General features: G+C 35.3%; 1 protein-coding gene across 4 annotated transcripts in view; it reads right to left on the bottom strand.

Moving 5' to 3' along the window:
- DNAJB9 (DnaJ heat shock protein family (Hsp40) member B9) overlaps window positions 1-19,893 on the bottom strand; it is a 562,457-nt gene that overhangs the window by 155,939 nt on the left and 386,625 nt on the right. For 3 of the 4 annotated variants that reach the window (XR_014326469.1, XR_014326471.1, XR_014326472.1), the window contains 2 exons: window positions 9,107-9,172; window positions 3,708-3,770 (listed from right to left, as the gene is read on the bottom strand). The gene's annotated coding sequence lies outside the window, so the exon portion shown is untranslated. The remainder of the gene's footprint in view (window positions 1-3,707; window positions 3,771-9,106; window positions 9,173-19,893) is intronic. The other variant, XR_014326470.1, reaches the window with a different exon arrangement.

Genomic DNA, 19,893 nt, shown 5'->3' with positions numbered 1-19,893 from the left:
CCACACACACACACAAAAATATATACATATATATATATGGTAGAGCTTCAACAGTTTAGTGGTTTTTCAGACTCCACTCGTAAACCCTAAGGATCCATGGACCTCAGGGAAAGTTCTTGCTTTCAATTAATTGTACATTTGGTATGGTTTGGTTTGATTTATTTTTTGGCCACTCCTCACAGCTTGCGGGATCTTAGTTCCCCAACCAGGGATTGAACCCGGGCCACAGCAGTGAAAGGGCCAAGTACTAACCACCGGACTGCAAGGAATTCCCTGGTTTGGTTTTATTGTCTCAAAAGGACACCATTTTCCACACTCACAGCTATAGAGTAGGAAGAATTTTATCTCCAGGAGAGCAATTATTATATATAACTATAAAATTATTTTTCACTCCCTTAATCAATAGAATAGACCTACAAAGAGACTGTAAAATTACATCCACAGAGAACTTCAAAAATTGAATAAAACTTGAAGTACCTGACAAATTCTTTTCTTCATATCCAGAATTGTAGCCCTTGATTCTAAGCCTGGTCATAGCTTCCTTCCATAGGTTTTAACTAGCCTTATAACTAGGCCCTGGTAGAGAAGTAGAAGGAATCTCATGATATTGCTTTATCAGTCCAATGCCACCAATCCACTGATTAGAGTTCACTGATAACTGAGTCCCTACCTCATTCACAATTACCCTGCTTGGTTTCCTAGCTTTTTAATAGCAAAGTCAATGTCTGTATGTTAGAATTTGTCAGTTACCTGTTCCAGCAGATAGCTAGGATCTTGGATTCTGACTGACATTGCTAAGAGTAATGTTGCGCTAATCATTCTTCTCACTGATGTGTCTTTTGGTTTTCTAAACCCATTATAGCCTCAGAGACAGAAGTTCCTATTGAATCACTGAATTTGGTCTACATACACTCAAAATGCATCCAACTTTGTCCAGTATTCTTAAGCATTCTATTACTGTGCCTGTTTTTCCTACAAGCCTATCTTTAAAAAAGCAAACAAACCATTACAGGAATTGTTATCTCCCCAAGAACTGCCAACAAGTTCTCTTAAGGCTGGGATGTACTATATTATCAGAATCCAAGTGAACATATTCAATGATATACCCTAAGCATATGGAATCCTATGGATTATATTCCAAAGTCCAAGAAAGATGTAAAAGCACTATCCATAAACCAGGGATCACTCAAGAAAACAAAACCTCGTATCAGCCAATCTCAGCCTTCCTTAACCAAGAACATTCTGAAGTCTATTGGCTGAATCTTTCTCCCAAATCTTTGATTCCAAGCCAAGAATCATGTGATGTAATGTGAGTCCAGTTTCTTCTTCATGTCTGGGTTTAAACTGTCTTTTATATTTAGGCTCTAGTCGGTCTCTAGAACATACAGTCACTGGCCATCTATTCCTCATCAAACTCCATATCTGCTTGACATTAGAAGTCTGACAAATTTTCAATCCTAGTCTGATTTGAGCCCAGGTTTACATAAGAGCCATCCGTTTTGAAAGGTCTCATTCAGGGTAAGAAGTCATAATCACTGCAGACATTCTCATGATCACTGTAGACATAAGTAATTGATTATGACACTCTCACAGAACTTGAATACGGCTTCACGATACAACCCCATAGAGCAATTGAAGTAGCCATTACTAATTGATTGGAGTTTTTAATGAGAGATAAAATGTTTTGTAAGTCAATCTTGAACCCTATACAAGTTTCAGTTTAATTAACTATAGCCTACTTTAACTCAAAAACACAGGGAAAAGTTTGGCTTATACAAAAATCAGTAAATTAATAAGATATATAGACAGATTTTCCTTTTTTCTCTCTAACCTTCCACATTTCTAATTCCTCACATGACCCTAGTTCTTATCACATATACATCCTTTAACATCTATTTTACTAACTTATTAAGCTTCCATAGTTTATGATTTGCTTTCTTGGCTGTTTGGCCTCCTGTTGCATTTGGTGGGACCATGAGGGTATTAGTATTCTAGGAGATAGGAGATGAAGCCTACCTGGTCAGTTATCTTCTGAAGACATTTGGCTATATTGGCATCTGACAACATATCATTGGTGATCCATTCCATCTGGTATTTTTTTTTAATCATTATACTTCCTACATTTTTTTGGTAACTTTCTGGCTCACTGCTATCTGCTCTCTCTATACACTGATTTCTGCTAATACGATATTTAAAAAATGAAAACAACTATGCCTATTGACAGAAATAAACTTAATAGAAGAAACAGAATGTGCACACAAGTCCACACCTCCCTACTTTTTTTTCAAATTAATAAACAATTACTCATGTCCTTTCATCTTCACTTCTCTTTTACAAGGCCACTTAATAAAATGTACTGTAATATTATTTCTTATTTTTTATATTCCATAAACTTAATTATTAATACTTTACTAGCCATAAATATTTTACTTGCACTATTTTCCTTCTCAACAAAATTCCTTTCCCACCACTGGTTTAGGTATTCAGCAGATAGTTCCTGAATTAAGTAATTGCCTGAGGGTAATTCCAAATCTTATCATAGAAGAAAATAATTCTCTTAAAAAATTAAGTGGAAGGAACTCTGTTCTAAAAACCAAAATGTAAAGCAAAACAGGATACCAGCAGGAAACTCATTCTTTGAATATACTAATCTCTACCTGTGATTTAACACTCTCCTTTGGGATTTTATACTCTCCCTTCTGGGACCCAGTAAAGGTGACAGTGAGGAAGCAGTACATAATAGAAGTACATAATGTACATAATAGCAGTACATAATGAAGGAAGAGCTTCCTTCATTTTCCTCTCGTCACCTAACAGGCTTAAATGGGTCAGAAGGAAATAAAGATCCTCCATAAAAGCTGGCAGTGAACACAAGCAGCATTCAAGCACTGCAGTGTCCAGAAACTATCTCCAACAAGGTAGAATGGGTTCTGGAAGGGACTTTGGCTTCTCCCACCTACAAACTAGTACTCTGAAATACAAATTAAAACTAAGAAGTCTTAACTTCCAATATAGAGCCTGTCACTCAAAGACAATGCTGATAGCCTTTAGGAGGCTGAACTAATCTCATGCCAAGATAGAAGAATGAATTTCTAAGTAACTTGTAAAGTAAAATGCAAAACATAACTTTAAGGGACCCAGAATGATGTCCTTTATTAATTTGCCACATGAACTCAGAATGTGTCATGAAATTCTGCAATACGGTTCTCCAGAATGAGCTTTGCCTTTGCAGGCCCAGAATAATTTTCAGTGCAAAGCCACTGATAAAACTAAAGTATGTATTTCTTAAAATTTTGGGCATCACAGATAGACTTTCCAATTATCTTTTAGTTTCAAATACATTGGTAAATTTCCCTGTAGCTCATCTGAGTCTAATCATATAATTATGTTCCATTTAATTAAAAATGAGTAGCTAAAAATGTTTGGATTAAAAAAAACAGTAAGCCTCAGATGGTGAAAGTTTTCTCAAATATTCCAAACAAGACTTCTGATGTCATTATTCTCTGGATCATAGACCTTGGACCAAAGATTATACAAAATGTTGAGGTGAAGTAATAAGATGCAAAGAGAAATTGAGTGTAACTTATTAAGTACAGCTTAGTGGTTAGAAACATAAAATTTAGTGTTCAATTTTCAGCCTTAACAACAAACTAAATAGCATTTCTAAGACTCGGTATTTGCAAAATGTAAATAATAATGGTACCTACCTCTGTTGGGTACTAGGTCTCCATTCCAATATCCTTCTAGTGGGCCTTTCTCCTCTGTAGATACTGAAATATGAAAACATATTCTGGAATTGGGAGGGTTTTTTTAGCCTTGTTGCCCAATACAGCATTGAACAGACATAGTGAGAGTGGGTGTATTTATTCTCAATCTTAGGGTGAAAGTATTCATTATTTCATGAGTCAGTGTAATGTTAACTCTAGGTTTGTTGCAAATACCCTTTGTCATAGTAAGAAAATTTTTTTCTACTCCTAATTTGCTAGGACATTTTATCATAAAGGGATATTGACTTTTGTCAAAAGCATTGTCTGAATTTTATTAAGATGACAGTTTACCTGCTTTTTTCTATTAATATAAAAATAAAATTGTTTTTGGATTTGTTTTAATTTACATAGAGCAAAGGTCACATTTTTTGGTGTAAAGTTCAGTAAGTTTTTACATGTGCATGTATTCTCATAACTACAACCAGAGTAGGATACAGAAATATTCCTATATCCCAAAGAATTATCTCATTCATTTCATTTGTATTCACAACATATTCCCAATCAAACTCCTGGAAACCACTCATCTGTTCTGTCCTCCTATATTATCGCCTTTTCCAAAATGCCAAATGAATGAAATTATGTGGTATATAACATTTTAATATTGGGTTCCTTAATTTAGCACAATGAATTTGTGATTCATCCATGCTGCTGTACATAGCAATAGTTTGTTCTTTTTTAATTATTTAGTATTCCATTAGATTGACTTAGTTTTGCATAATAAATTAACCTTAATTTCTTGAGATAAAACTGAATTTGTCATAGTATAAATTCGTTATCTTTTGTATATATTGCTAAATTGATTTGATATTCTTAGTTAACAAATGTTGTGTCTTTGTTTATAAGGTATATTGCTCTCTAAATTTCCTTTCTTATAATGGCATTGCTAAGTTTGATATCACTAACATCTTTTTCTATTTTTTTTATTTATTTATTTTTGGCTGCGTTGGGTCTTCCTTGCTGCACATGAGCTTTCTCTAGTTGCGGCAAGTGGGAGCTACTCTTCGTTGCGGTGCAAAGCCTTCTTACTGTGGTGTCTTCTCTTGTTGCGGAGCACGGGCTCTAGATGCGCGGGCTTCAGTAGTTGTGGCACACAGGCTCAGTAGTTGTGGCTCGTGGGCTCTAGAGTGCAGGCTCAGGAGTTGTGGCACACGGGCTTAGTTGCTCCACGGTATGTGGGATCTTCCCGGACCAGGGCTCAAACCTTGGTCCCCTGCATTGGCAGACAGGTTCTTAACTACTGTGCCACCAGGGAAGCCCCCAGATGTTGGTTTTTAAAATGTCACTTCCAACTAAAAGATATGAGGTTTGGGACTGGGAAAGTAAAAGGTGAGCCCGAAATATTTTGTTGCATCAGAAATCAAAGATGTGTTCATATACTAAAAGGGATACATTAAAAGGGTACAGAGATTACCTGAAAGGACTTTCCTGGTGATATTTAGGACAAATTAAAAATTAAAAAAAATAATAATCATAATGGCTTATAATACATTGACCAAAAAAATGAATCAATACAACCAGAAGGATACTTTTTAAGAAAGACAAGAGGCTATGTGTGAGAGAGAGAACTTCCTTACAGAATAAAAGAAATGGACAAATTCACCATTTTGCAATTAACAATGTAATAAATAATTTTTAAAATTTTATGAACAAATATTAAAATCAGAACTAGGAAAGAAACAGTCATATTTGGAGACTTCAACACCTATATCTCATAAATTGATAAAACAAGTAGAAAAAAGTCAGTAAAGAGATAAAAGATATGAACAACACTGTCAATCAACTTGACTAATTGCAAATTACAGATCACAATAGCAAAAAATACACATCTATTTCAAGTGCACAAGGAATATTCACAAAGATACCATATGCTCAACCAGAAGGTAAGTCTTCATTAATTATGAAATGATATTAAATTATCTTCATTTGCAATGATATACCCAAAAAAACTTCAAATATTTGCATATTAAATAATCACTTCTAAATAACATGTGGATCAAAAAATGTATCACAGCAGAAACTAGAAAATATTTTGAACTCAATAATAATTAGAATACAACATATCTAAATTTGTGGAGCACAGAAAGAGTACTGATTAAAGGGAAACATAACTTTAAATGCTTATATGCTTATATTAAAAAAGTAAGGTGTAAATAGAACTAAGCTTTCATTTAAGAAAACGAAAAAAACATGAAAATGAATAAATTAAGCACAAAGGATGTAGAATGAAGAAATGATAAAGATAAGAACTGAAATAGAAATAGATATTAAATATTTCCAGCTGACAACCACCTTCAAATTGGCTGGAATTTCTATCTTCTCATTCATTCATTTGTTCACACAACCTACATTTATTTTGCAACACTCTGACATTGGCACTGAGTGAGATGCTTTGGAAAAGCAGTGATTACAGTTCCTTCCCTCATTGTACATAGGAAAATAATTATTCAAATAATTAAATCTTTGCTTTTGATCAATTCTATATGAGAACATCAGGATGCAGTGAGATTCTAAAAGGAGGACTGAAGCATCTCTGAAAGATTACAGATTACACAGAAAAAAGAAGAGCACACATGTAACCCAAAATGCTCAGTTGAATTCATCTAGTACTGCTCAAAGGTTATAGAATTTTAGCTGGAGTGACGTGACCATACAGAGCAAGAAGAACTACAACAGAGTTTCTTGAGACTTGCTCCATTTCTTGCTCCCTCCATTGAAGTCCTTAGTGGTGGTGTGTGATAGTCATTATTGCTGGACATGAATATTCTAGTCCTGTTTCTTTGGGGCAAGTGGTAACATTGTAATTCTGGGGAAAGTATGTGTGTAATTCACTACGTGCTCTTCCCACTACCCTGATGGTTATGGAAATTAAGATGACGCCTCTGTCAGCCTTAGCCCCTAACAGAGAGGATGTAAGACTGAGCTAACTCACAGGGGACATGTGGCATAAGCAAGAAATAAATCTTTGTTGTCAATGAGATACTGGGAATGTATGTTAGTGCAACATAATCTAGCCTACCCTGACTACTACACATTTACATCAGCAAACTACATTAACCTGCCAGAGAAAATGGACATTCAGCTGTTAAGTGACACTGCACCATTTCTCTGCCTCAAATCATCCAGAATTCCTTAAAGCACATTTCTACACAGATTCTTAATCTGCTCTGTTCTGGTCAGGGACAATGGCAAAGGAGGCCATTAAAGCTCCCCTAAGAAACTAAATACCATTCTAATGTGTTAGGAAATTCAATTATTTTACCATGAAAAGAACAATTTCCCTTTATACCTATGCACAATCCCCTATATAGTAAAAGTTTAATAAATAACTGTTAGTGTTTTTTTTTTTTTTAAGAAATAGTCATGCCCTGTACTGTTAGTGTTTTATTAGATCATCTCTGTTAGCTCATAGGAAGTAATTAAGGTGAAGCATAACGATAAGTTAAGAATGTGACATACTATTTTTTTCAAAGAGCCAAAAATATAAGTAACAGAATACTAAACAGTGGTCAATGGGCTTAAGTAATTAACCACATCAGTAATTAAATAGGCTTAGTGAGGTGAAGCTAATGACTAAATTTCAGAATCTATTATATCAAAATGGAGGTTAATTCTTGTTTATGTGGTGTTACTCTGGTATCACTGAAATAATTTAACTCTCTAATGACCTTTTCATTTAGGTTTGATTAATTCTATATCATTAATTCTATATCATGGCATTAGCTCATACTGCTATGGTAGATTTTATAATTACCTAGCAGAATCAAGGCCTGTAAACACTCAGAATTGCAATAGAAAATGTCATCACCTGGAAGTGCTTTGGCATTGGGAGACAGATACAGGGCAAAATTATCTATTATCCATACCTCAATCTAATACTGAGGTATCAGAGGGTATTAAAATGTACTTACATTCTCCAATAACTTTAAATTATCCAAGGTTATAAGTAACAATACTCTAATGCAAACAACTTGATTGCTTTTCAAAGAAATAATTTGTTTTTCTTTCTTTTCACTTATGCATTGGTTTTAGCTTTTGGCTGCTTCTCCAGATCCTCTGCTAACACACTACCCTCAGGGATGCTCTAGGCTGATAAAAACGTGGGCATACAGAGCGGCCAGACACTTTAAGAAACCATCAATCTATTACTGTAAAAATTGAACAGTGCTTAAATTTACAGAAAAGATGTTGGAGACTTGCAAAGAAGCCCAGAACAGGAAAATATCTAGAAATTTATAACAGAAAGTATTTGCCAAAGAAAATGAAGTGCATGTTCTGTTTTTCAGGTAGTATATGGAAAAGTTAATTTTCAAGGAGCCTGAGTCAGACTCGAAATAGTAAAGCTCTGCAAGCAAAATGCTATCTTAAATGTCTAGCTCTTAAGTAAATAATTAGGTAATATTTTAGCACCTTAAGTTTACAAATTATTTTCACATTTGATCCTCACAACAATTCTGAGGAGGAATGAATAGCTAGTGTCATTCTCCTTTCATGGAAGAGGATGCTGAGGCCAGAATGTAGCACACAAGTGACAACTGAGGTCTTTAACTAGTAAATGTCAGTGTCAGAGTGGTGTCAGTACAAAAGCCCAGGCCCTGGCCAGAATATACCTGAGACCCCAACCCAACTATATTCTCTGACAGCTATGTGACATTGGTATTTCCAAACTCTTCTGGGCCTCATTTTCCATAGCTACAAATATGGATAATACCTACTTCAAGGAATTGTTACAGAATTAAATAAGGGAATAAGAGAAAATTTTAATAATTATCAGTAGTATGCTGACAAATAAACAACAGGCTCTCTGAAGAAAAAAGTACATATATAAGTTTATTATAAATGTTATTGACATGAATGTGTAGCACACAATTAGCAATTAATGGTAAAATACACAGTACTTATTATTGTAAATTCTACATAACCAATTGGTTCTACCAATGCTTCCACTGATATTTTCCAAACTCTTGTAGTGATAGACAAATTATGGCTTCAATTCAACCAGGATTTGGCAAAAAGAGTCAGATCCCAATCTGCCATCTCTTTTCCCAATAAATGCCTCATCATTAAATCTGATATGCGACATCAAAGCTGGTTGATATTTTTGTTTACTATAACAAGTTAGGAGGAAAGTGAAACAACTAAGATGTGTGTCAGAAGCTTATTTGCTCATGAATGATGTGCATCACATCTTTGCTGAATCAGATAATAGTTTTCAAATGATAAATGAATATTTCCTTAATTTTATATTCTTCATAATGTAACTGCATGACACACTTTCCATTTTAATTTTCATCATTAACATTTCTCAACATTAGACAATCAACAAAACAATAAATCAATACCTGATTTGTAGCATTTGCCAGCCATGGGTAATTTGAGCCGCCAATATGATGTCACTAAATACAGGGCTGAAAAGATATGTGTAATAGTGCACTGTTATACAGGATTTCCACCACAGATACAATAGGTATGGATAACCTCGAGAACATAAATAATAGTAAAATGAAAAATAATTTGGAAGTGATTGAGCTTTGAGTGTTTTAATTTTGCTTTTAATTTTTAGTTAAGTGAAGGTTTACACAATTTAATTTTTAATAATGGATGTTTCTAACAACTGCTTTGAAAAATTCTTAAAAATTTAACAATGAGCTCTTTCAGGTGAGCCAGTAGTAGCTGGCTACAGCACAACACTGGAACCCACTGCATATTATGCTCAGTGAATATATATTTTCTTCCCTTTTTTTTCTTTTGTCTTCTTAGCTTTCTACCCATTCTCCTTTTATCAATCAAAGATGCCATCCAGCTCAATTCAGCATTGCCACCCTTGGCATCTAGGAGCTTTGGGGAAGTGCTGCGATAGCTGCTCTTAATTAAGTCAATTTCAAAAAAAAAATTTCAAACATGCCTCGTTTTCCTTATCAGTCATTTTGCAGCTAACATACAAACTTAGCTGAAATTTTTCTGAATATATTTTTATAATCTGCCTGTTTTGAGGAGAATAACAAAAACCATCAGAAAAAAAGATTACTTTTTAAATTATTATTCTAAAGCACTACTTTTTGTTCTCTTTAGAGCCAAAGTGTAGGAAGAAGCAACATCTATTAGTATCCTTTCTCCATCCAGGCTGCTGACTCAAATCTAAGGGATGCTCTATCCTAGGAATCCAGTGCTGACCAAGCCAGCAAGAATCATGGGCAGAGAAGTCTAAGTGTTAACAGAGGCTCAAAGCTCCCTCCAGACACTGCATCCTCTGTGTAGCACGGTTTCATCTAGATAAGAGACTACCAAGTAATTTTCTGGCCCTTGTTGTTATTCCTCCCTCCCCGCGCATATTCTTCCCCAGAGGTTGATAGAACCTCACTTAGTTCCTGCTACCTGATGCCACAGAGGCTTACTGGGCTGTGCGACGCAGAATGTGATGTTTATTCGTCCTGATCATCCTGATGACCCTACACTCTGTGGAAACAAGCCCAGAGTGAAGAGGGACTATATTTGTGCACTAATCACACTACAATTCTGATGGGATAAACGTGTGCCTAGTATTACTCTTCTTTTTTTCCTTTCTTTCTCCACTAAGGTTTTTTGGGTTATTTGGGGTTTTTTGGGCTTACTTTGTATTTTGTGTAAAATGTTATACAAGCATCTTCCTCTCTCATCCTCTACAAGGTCCTTTTCTTGTTTCCTTTATCTCTAAATCAATAGCATTCAAGTATTTGTTCAGGGGCTGCATGTTTCACAGTCCCACCATAAAAAGAAGCTTCTCCCAGACTCAGGAAAATGAGATGAAGCACAGCTTCTTCATTTCATCAACACTCATTTACAATGGCTACTGATGCAGATTTTAGGGGAGACTAAAAAGTAATTTGATGCGAACTGCCCACCCGTCTTCATGGGGCTATTTGTTAGATTCAGTCTGTATTGTAAAATAACCTCTTTACTTGGTGCCGGTGTTGGCTCTTCTGCTTACAAGTTTCATGACCTTATACTTGTCACACCTCTAGTGTCATCTGGAAAATGGATATAAATAATACATCCCTAGTTAGCTAATGAAATGATTGGGAGGACCAATTTTAAAACGTGTGGTGAAATGTTTTGTAAACGAAAAGACACAGTGCAAACAAAGCATGATTATTATGGCTTTATTTATACGTCTTCAGCCCTAACGTAATTATATACAGTTTTCCAGAGACAGACACACTGAGGTTTTGATGAGAAACCTTATTATGCGGATGAGATACTAGAATGTATCCAGGAATACTAACATCTTACATGATCCAGCCACTCGTTTTGAGAAGCTCCTGGAAGAGGAATGTATGGATAAAGTAAGCAAAGCACGCAAGGCCACAGTCTTACCATGTGGGGCTATGGCTCCACTCCCCAAAGTGGGCTGGACTTCAGGAGGCAAATCCTTTTTGACAAGAGTAGAAAATTTGCTTCTGAAATGGACCGGTATGATTGTGGAGAACTGTACTGACCAGAAGATTCAGTGGACACAATTTGCAGTGACTCATTCTGACCATTGTTTTAGTAATGCTGTCTGGTGGTTCTTTGAACCCGTAACCGTCGTCTTTGAACTTCTGATTTCAATTCAGTCCAATCAATTACAGCAGAAACTGATCAGCTACACAGCACCAAAATTTCATCCTATGCACAGTGACCACAAACACCATCTACCAAGTCGTTCATCTAAACCATCATGCTAAAGTGTGTTTTTGAGACATGAAGAACCTGTGTTTAAAAGGCAACTGAAGAAAAATTATTCTGGAATAGGAATGGGAAAGAAACTTTTTCTTCAAAGTAGCTTTTGGGGGAAGAAAAGTTTAAAACTTCCTCTTAAATTTTTTCTTGTTATTATTCTCTATCTCTACGATTGACCCAGCCTATGTCTTTAAAGAGAAAAAGGCCAAAATGAGGAGAGGGGATTTTTGATGTCCAGATCAGCACCAATTTCCTGAGCTATGTGCTGCCTTTCTGTCTGTCTGAGCAGGAGTTCCAGCGGCCTCATCTTTGGAGGTAGGTCATAAAACCCAGTAAGGAGACACATGATAAAAGATTTAGGCCTCTCTTATTAACACATAACTGTTAGAAAGTAATGGCAAATTAGGAAACATTAACAATAGATGATAGTTAACTATAAATGCCTTGACAAGTGTGAGTTTGAACTTTTATTCTTAATGTGTTCCAGGGTTTAAAATGTGCTTTTAGAGTTACAATAAAACCTGGGGTGTTTTTTTTTTTTGTAGTTTCAATATCAATTCAATTCTCATCTGCAGTCTCATCCTTAGGTCTTTAAAATAAGAGCATTTGGAAAAAAGTAAATCACAGAGAAGGGCAATCTCGATATGCAATAAGCAACGAAGATAAAAACGGATGGGTAATCCTTAAGTGGAAAAGCATCATTGTAAGAAACGCTCAAAGAGGATTTCTTTCACTCATGAATAGGTCATATTCATGGGGATTTGAACCAACATAAGCACTTTAAAAAGACTGTATATAATCCCTTCTTGGAACTGACATTTAGAATCAAGTCCTCTACCCAACTCTTAGGCCTCCAAAGATATAAAAAGTGGTCACATTTTCTACCAACACCTGGAAACTCATTTCTGATTTGTGTATCTGTCTGTTGAGACAGTAGGTACTTGTGACTGATATAAGTGGAGTAAAGTAGCTCTGTAACCTTGGTCTTTGAACTTCTGAATTCAATTCAATCCAATCAATTAGAGCAGAAACTCATCAGCAATATAGCACCAAAATTTCATTCTATGTAATATTTATAATATATTACAGTGGTATTATATATCTTATTTTCTTTAAAATGTACCCAGAGATATGAAATTTGTATAGGGCCTAGCCCTATAAGCTATGCAAATGAGAACATAATCATTGACCCCTTGTAGAACACATAGAATACAGTCACCACAGCATGCAGCACACAGTAGTGGTCTATTGGCATTTGTGACTTTATACTCCACATTGTTCACTTATTGGAAGCACAGATTTTGTTTGTTTTGAATTTGTAACATTAAGGCTTATCAGAACTGTTGGCAAGTACTAGGTGCCTAATAGACATATGATGACTGAGAGAAAAAAAATGTTATTGTAAAGATACGGGGAATATCTTTGGATGTGCAAAATGAGACGTTACCCACAAGAGGATTATTTTGTTAAAAAAATTTAGTAATGGTAGTTGGTAGTGGGGGAGCATTAACCAGATGGAAAATAACAATCTTAAAAGATTGTGCAGTAAACAGTGAATGTGTTCCAGTTGAGTGGGCATGTGTGAATGTGTACAGTCCGCTTAGAACAGATCATCCATCCCTGGCTCCAATAAACTCAGAGTATCAAATCATCTAGGTAACATGAATTGATAAAAAATTATGACATTAGTTAAGTTTATTTTGGTACAGAGAAGAACTTGCTTTCAAAATGTAACAAAGTAAAAAGTCAAGAAAGAGGTTTACTTCTCTGAAATAAAAATGAAACACTTTGAACACTGATCATTCAGAATATCCATATTAATTAAATGATAGATTAAAGCACTTTAAACTCTTCTCAGAAGTCTGATCTAGCAACCTTGGGAGTTACCTTGTCATTGACAATGCAAACTTTGAGTTGTTTTGGGGGAAAAATAAATAAAGCAAATTAAAAAAAAAAACAAACCTCTGGTGATCCATGTGTTAGTACATAAGAATTTTTGAGGGATGGGAGTCCCAGCAGGGGAAACAAGCAGTTCAACCTCCCACATGGAAAGAGGTGAGACACCCCGCTTCTGCACTGCCTTAAACCCTACAAAGAACTATTCTCTACACACATTACAGCACTTATTTGTACATTTCCGCAGCAGTCTCAGTACCTGGGAACAAATGGCAGAACATTTTTTCACTCCTCTGAACAGAACTCAACAATTTTAACAGCAGGGGTTCAAGTGTTTTATCAACAGCATGCTACTATCTACTCTGAAGAAAAATAAAGAAAAGAAAGCCCTCAAAAACAAAACCCCTTAAGGAATGTAGTATGAATGTTTAGTGAACTAAGTGTTTAGAATAGAAAATTGTCACAGCATTCAAGAAGATGGCAGTCATTCAGAATGGCAGAGAAATTATCTTTGTGCCTTTCTGAGCTTCCAAATACGCCCTATACTTTATTCTACCTGTGTGTAAGGTATAAGAATACACTGGAAAACAACTGTTTCATTTGGGTTGTCTAGTCTGAGCCTTGTTGATTTCACCACTGGTCATCATCCAGAAAAATCATAATGACTCATCTCTCAATGTCACCAAGCCATGACAATCTGTGACCCTAGTAAATTGTCACAGATCAATAGATTGACCCTTTGCTCAATGTAAACCCTAATGTCACTGCTGAATTCAGATAGGATTCTTGCCTAAGTTTCTTCACTCCAGAAAAAACTCAGAGTCACATAGCCATCCCAAATTTTACAAAGAGATGGAATGGAATAACAAAATATAAGGAAAAACTGGCGACTTCTGTTCAAGACCCAAGTTAGTGCTCGGTACATAGAAATCTTAAGTATTGCGACAATTGTAAATATTGGGTTGGCCAAAAAGTTCGTTTGGGTTTTTCCATAAGATGTCACGGAAAAACCCAAATGACCTTTTTGGCCAACGCAATACTTTAGAATTTCCAGTGAACTTATGATGTTGTGTTAAAATCTGCTTTGGCCTCTCAGTCTTAGTTAATACTTTTATTTCATCATATAAATTGATTTATTATTTTATAAATGTTTATGCCTTCAATAAATGCACCAGAATGCAAATATTAGGAGTTCTAGACAAGACTCATCTCCTCACTTTTAGGAACTCATTGTTTACCTGAAAGCCAAGATCTTGGTACTAAATATATTAAGAAGGTACATGACATATCAAGCAATATGAGAATCACCAGTAGAGAGAACAAAGTCAAGATCTAGATGAACAGTTAAGTAAATAAATGCCATGAATTCACCATTAGGAAAATGTCATGATCAGGTATAATAAAGAATGGATCTTGAAAGATAATATTTGGATGAATAGAGGTTAAAGAAGAAGGCATTTTCAATGTGGGCCTAATGAAAATGAACCTGGTTTGTATAGGGACATGGAGGTGACAAAGCTGATTACAACTAGTGGTATATAAAGATGTTCTTAGAGTTAACATTTGAAAAGTAAATTGGATTTAGATTGCAAAGTGACTTGAATTTCATCTTGAGCTATAAATTTTAGTATTATTAAGTTGCATCCTACCTTGGTCTGAAATGATTTGAGGTAGTTTACAAAGATGCAAAAAAACCAAGAAAAATAACCTAATTTACACTTCAGGAAAAAAATGAGTCAAAATAAAAATTAAGATTTAATTAGTGCAGTGTACCTAGGAAAGAAGTTAAGTTTTTAAGAAGCATGCCATAACAAGTTATACATTTGTTAAAAGTGATAGACAAGATTGTTTTCCCACACGAATAGGGAAAATCAGATGAAAGATTTAGTATTATATGGCACAAGTAAACCAAATGCTCAGGAGAATCACAACTGATACTAAGACCAAAGACCTCAAAAAGAAGTCAGTGAATAATATGATAAACAAATAACATCCTCAACAACACAGCAGAAAATTTGACAGAACAATTTTCCAGAAATTCCCCTAACACAGGTCAATGACAGATTCTAAAGCACAGTGGAGTAATGTCTTTGAGGGATGATTCTGCCCAGATATGTTTTACATTGATTGCCTGACTCAACACAAGAATATGAGGTTAAAAGTCATGAGAGACTTTGAAACAGGACAGCTACATACTTAAAGGCAGACATCTGCTGTAAGACTTCCTCCAGACCCCCTCTTGGTAGACAAAATACAGGACCTTTGGAATAGTTTCATATATCAGCTTGTGGACATTGCCCTTACAATTTCTTTTAACCCTAGCTCTGTAAAAGATACAATTCATTCTCAAGAAAAGTATGTTTCTCTTCCATGAGTTGCCAACCAAGTCTTGGAGAAACATGGGTTTTAAGGTAAATGCAGGGTTGCGGAAACCATCCATCAGAACTTGGAAAGTTTTAACCTGGGAAGATAAGCACTGGATTGTCAAGAGCGCTCTTTGCTTTTAAATTTGTGATGCAGATTTGCATTTACTTCACACCCCATGCATAATTTGAAGGTCTGCCTGTTGGAAATGGCTGTCCTTTCTGAAAAAGGTGCTACTGTAATGGCAATAAGGAAAATAGGTCATGAATTAATAATCTTGCTTGGTGGAGGTTTCATGACACCTGCCAACACTACACACAAAGAAAGCTTTTCTCAGTCCTTCGCTGTCATGCCTGGCGGATTAACTCATATATTTTACAAAAGAAGTGCTCCATACTGTAATCATTTCCATCTTCTGACATCTGCTTCATGCATATCTTTGTCAATCTAAGATATGCCACTTGTCAGTTATAAGTGAATCAGGGTGTATAAAAATGCAAAAATACCACTTTACATTAGGGAGGTGTAAAGGGCCTTAGCAGAACTTGACAAAAGTCACCAAATATAAATTGTAACCTTTACTCTGAAGCTGACAACTTAAAATTTCTCACCACAGGGCTTGTTGGACAGTCTAAAAATGAATAAGAAATCTAATTTACCTGAATTGTGATACAAATTTTGTTCATCTTGTGTGGTTTTTTTGAACAGTATAAAATTTTATTTTAACTATTAACTATTTTACAGGGATATATGTTACATTTTATTTCTTTCTATTACTTATTTTATATATAAAGGCCTTTATATTGTGACCTAAATATCATGAAAAGATATAACTCCTTTCAATATGATGAATAATACTCCCTGTTAAATGTGGTTACCTTTTTCAAAAACCATAGAAAATTGAAATAAAATTATTTAGTAAAATCGATAACAATTCTTTAAAATAATAATATGCTATGTTAGTTAGGGCAAAGTTATGTAAGGTCCAAAATGGAATATGGTACTATAGTTCAAAGAGTTAAATCAATTCATAAGCAACAATATCTTTGTTAAACTTACAGTGTTGCTATAATAGAATGTCTTTGAAATAGCTCTCCTAAAAAAAGTCAAATAAAGCTATGATTATGAAAATGGGCTATGAATAATGTTATTGAGGAATCTATCAAATTAATAAGTGGTTTGTTATTTCTTAGTTACAATTTTGCTAGACATACTTAGGATTATCCACACTTGCTATATATCCTTATAGTTCTGATAATCATCTAATAGAAACTACAAGTATAAATAAATATATTTGACTCAGAGAGATTTTTCTTTTGCTCCATTTCCTTTTGCACATAAATACAAATCATAGTGTATAATCTCTCCCACATGCGTACTAAAGGAACCTTTATTTTCTTTAAGTGTGTGTTAGTGTGTGTGTATGTATCTGTGTGTAAAATCAAACTGTGATATACCAGGTAGGTGATTTTTTTTAAATGGACAAAGTAATAAATTTTATTCTCCTAGTGCCATCAAAACGTGCACAGAAAAAACCTTACCTTGTCCTTAGCCCACGGTTCCCTGGACACTTGGAAAGAAAAAAGATAAAGGAATCATCAAATCAAAAGGTTTTAGACTCAAGTTTCAAAGTAATTAAGACAAGTTAATGCTAACATACTAATGTCCAAAAGAAAACTGTTTTGACATCTCTTATTAGACTGTTCGTATAATATTTATCTATTCATTTTTTTTTTTTTTTTTTTTTTTTTTGCGGTACGTGGGCCTCCCACTGCTGTGGCCTCTCCCGTTGCGGAGCAGAGGCTCTGGACGCGCAGGCTCAGCGGCCATGGTTTACGGGCCCAGCTGCTCCACGGCATGTGGGATCTTCCCGGACCGGGGCACGAACCCATGTCCCCTGCATCGGCAGGCGGACTCTCAACCACTGCGCCACCAGGGAAGCCCTATCTATTCATTTTTAACAACCTGACATATACACCTGTGTGAAGAATACTCTGTAAGGAACTGCACGTTCTAGAAAGTATAAACTTTGTGGAAGAAAATTTAGAAACTGTGGGTGTATTATAAAGTTAATATACTTCCACGTAGTGGAATATTGTGCAGCTATTAAACTTTTACAATACAAAACTGATTATAATGTATTATAAAATGAAAAGAACTTATGAATACGGTACTATTTTATTTTCTATAAGCAGATGCACACATACATGTATTGTAAAGGTAAAAGGAAAAATTAAACAATCTATTATTATCACTGACTGGTTGGAGTAGTTTCTAATCAAACTTACACCTTTCTGTATTTCCAAATTTTCTGCAATCAACATGTGCTAATTCTCAAAGAAAAATTTAATGTAGAGTGTTAATATACAATAGAAAAAGAATTATTCCAGATAACTAACACCCAGGAGGAACATGTATGTACCCCTTAACTCATATCCCTGTACTTGATAAATTTAAACAAATCCATATCAATAATTATGCTAAAAATAAATGAACAGGAATTCTTGTTCTGCATAAGATGGCAAAGCACACGCCACTCTATCTCTCACACTAACTGCAACTATAAAAATGGACAGAATGTGTGAAGCAACTATTCAAAGACACTGAAAAGTATATGGTAGCAGGTACAATAGGTAAGAAGATGAGCATTTGAGTAACCACCAGATCTGTGCTGAGGTGACCATTTTTTCCCCTTTGGACTCTCACCATTTGGCCCTGAATGCTGCACAGTTGTAAAAGTGAGTGGCAGAGAGGAGTAATTAAAGCCTCAGCTTTCTGGGCGAAGACTGAAAAAGGAAGTCCCAGGGAACCTAAAAGTACCAGGGAGATCAGACGGAGGGCAGGGTTTGGAAAAGAAACCCTATAAAGTTGTTTATGAGTTCCCGGGCTCATCACCAAGTTGTGCACACGTAGATCCACCCCTGATCAGTGTATCAAAGCTATTGAGAACGGAGCTAACACATAAACTACCAACTAGGTCCCAAACTACTACTGGGTGGTACACACAAGGGACAGATTCAAATAGCACTACAAAGGCTTTGAAAACTAAACTGAAATTGGAACCACAGCCCACAAAAAGTATGTTGGAACTCTCAGCATAAACCTAACCAGGTTGACTTCTTGCTAGAACAAAAATGCCAATGTTTTCCTTGGGATTTAAAGTGGATCAGGAAGGTTATAGCATAACATTCAAAATTTGCGAGATACAGGCCAAGATGTTTCCCATATGGAAAACTAGGAAAATTTCAACTTGCAGGAGAAAAGACAATCAACAGTTTCCAACAACAAAATGACACAGCTGTTGAAAATATCTGAAAAGACTTTAAAGTAGTTAGTAGATAAATGCTCCAGCAATCAGGGACACTCCAGAAATGATGAAAAAATATAAATTTTCAGCAAAGAAATAGAAGACATAAAGAAAAAACAAACGGAAGTTTTGTAACTGAAATATACAACACACAAGACAGAAAATTCACTGGGAACGTCAATAACAGAATGAAGATGACAGAGAAGACAGTGTTGAAAATAGATCAATAGAAATGATCCCATCTAAACAACAATCTGCAACTTAAAATAAATAGATTTATTATCTTAGTTTCAGAGTGTTGAGAATCTGGGAGAGGCCAAGCCACATGATGGTCTCAGGTCACTCTTGAAGTTTCAGTTAAAATGGCTGAGGCTGCAGTCATCTGAATGCCTCTCTGAGCCAGCCAGCAAGAGAGCAAGGAAGGGCATGCAAGACAGAAATCATAGTCTTTTCGTAACCTAATCAGGGAAGTAATATTCAACAATATTGCCGAATTCCATCCACTAGATATGAGTCACAAGATCCAGCCCACACTCAAAGAAAGGAAATTGTATAAATATATGAATATCACGAGCTGGAATCTTACAGGTTTACCACAGCTTTGCACAGAATTAGGTTGTATGAAGAATATAATAGAAAACATATTTTCTACTGCCAAGAAGGTATCTCTTTGCATTGTTATCATTGGTATAACAATTGGAATTAGAGAATTTCATCGAATTGGAACTTTATTTTTTTAATGCCAGTTCATCTATATGATGTTCCCAAATCGGTCACTCCATTTAAAGATAAGGGTATTAAAACAGCAATTAATGGAAAAAGTGTGTTTGTACCATTACTTCCACCTGTAGTTGTATGTAAGAT

Source organism: Leucopleurus acutus, assembly GCF_964270905.1.
Source record: "Leucopleurus acutus genome assembly, chromosome: 9".
NCBI lineage: Eukaryota > Metazoa > Chordata > Mammalia > Artiodactyla > Delphinidae > Leucopleurus > Leucopleurus acutus.
This window is presented reverse-complemented; position numbering and strand designations above follow the sequence as displayed.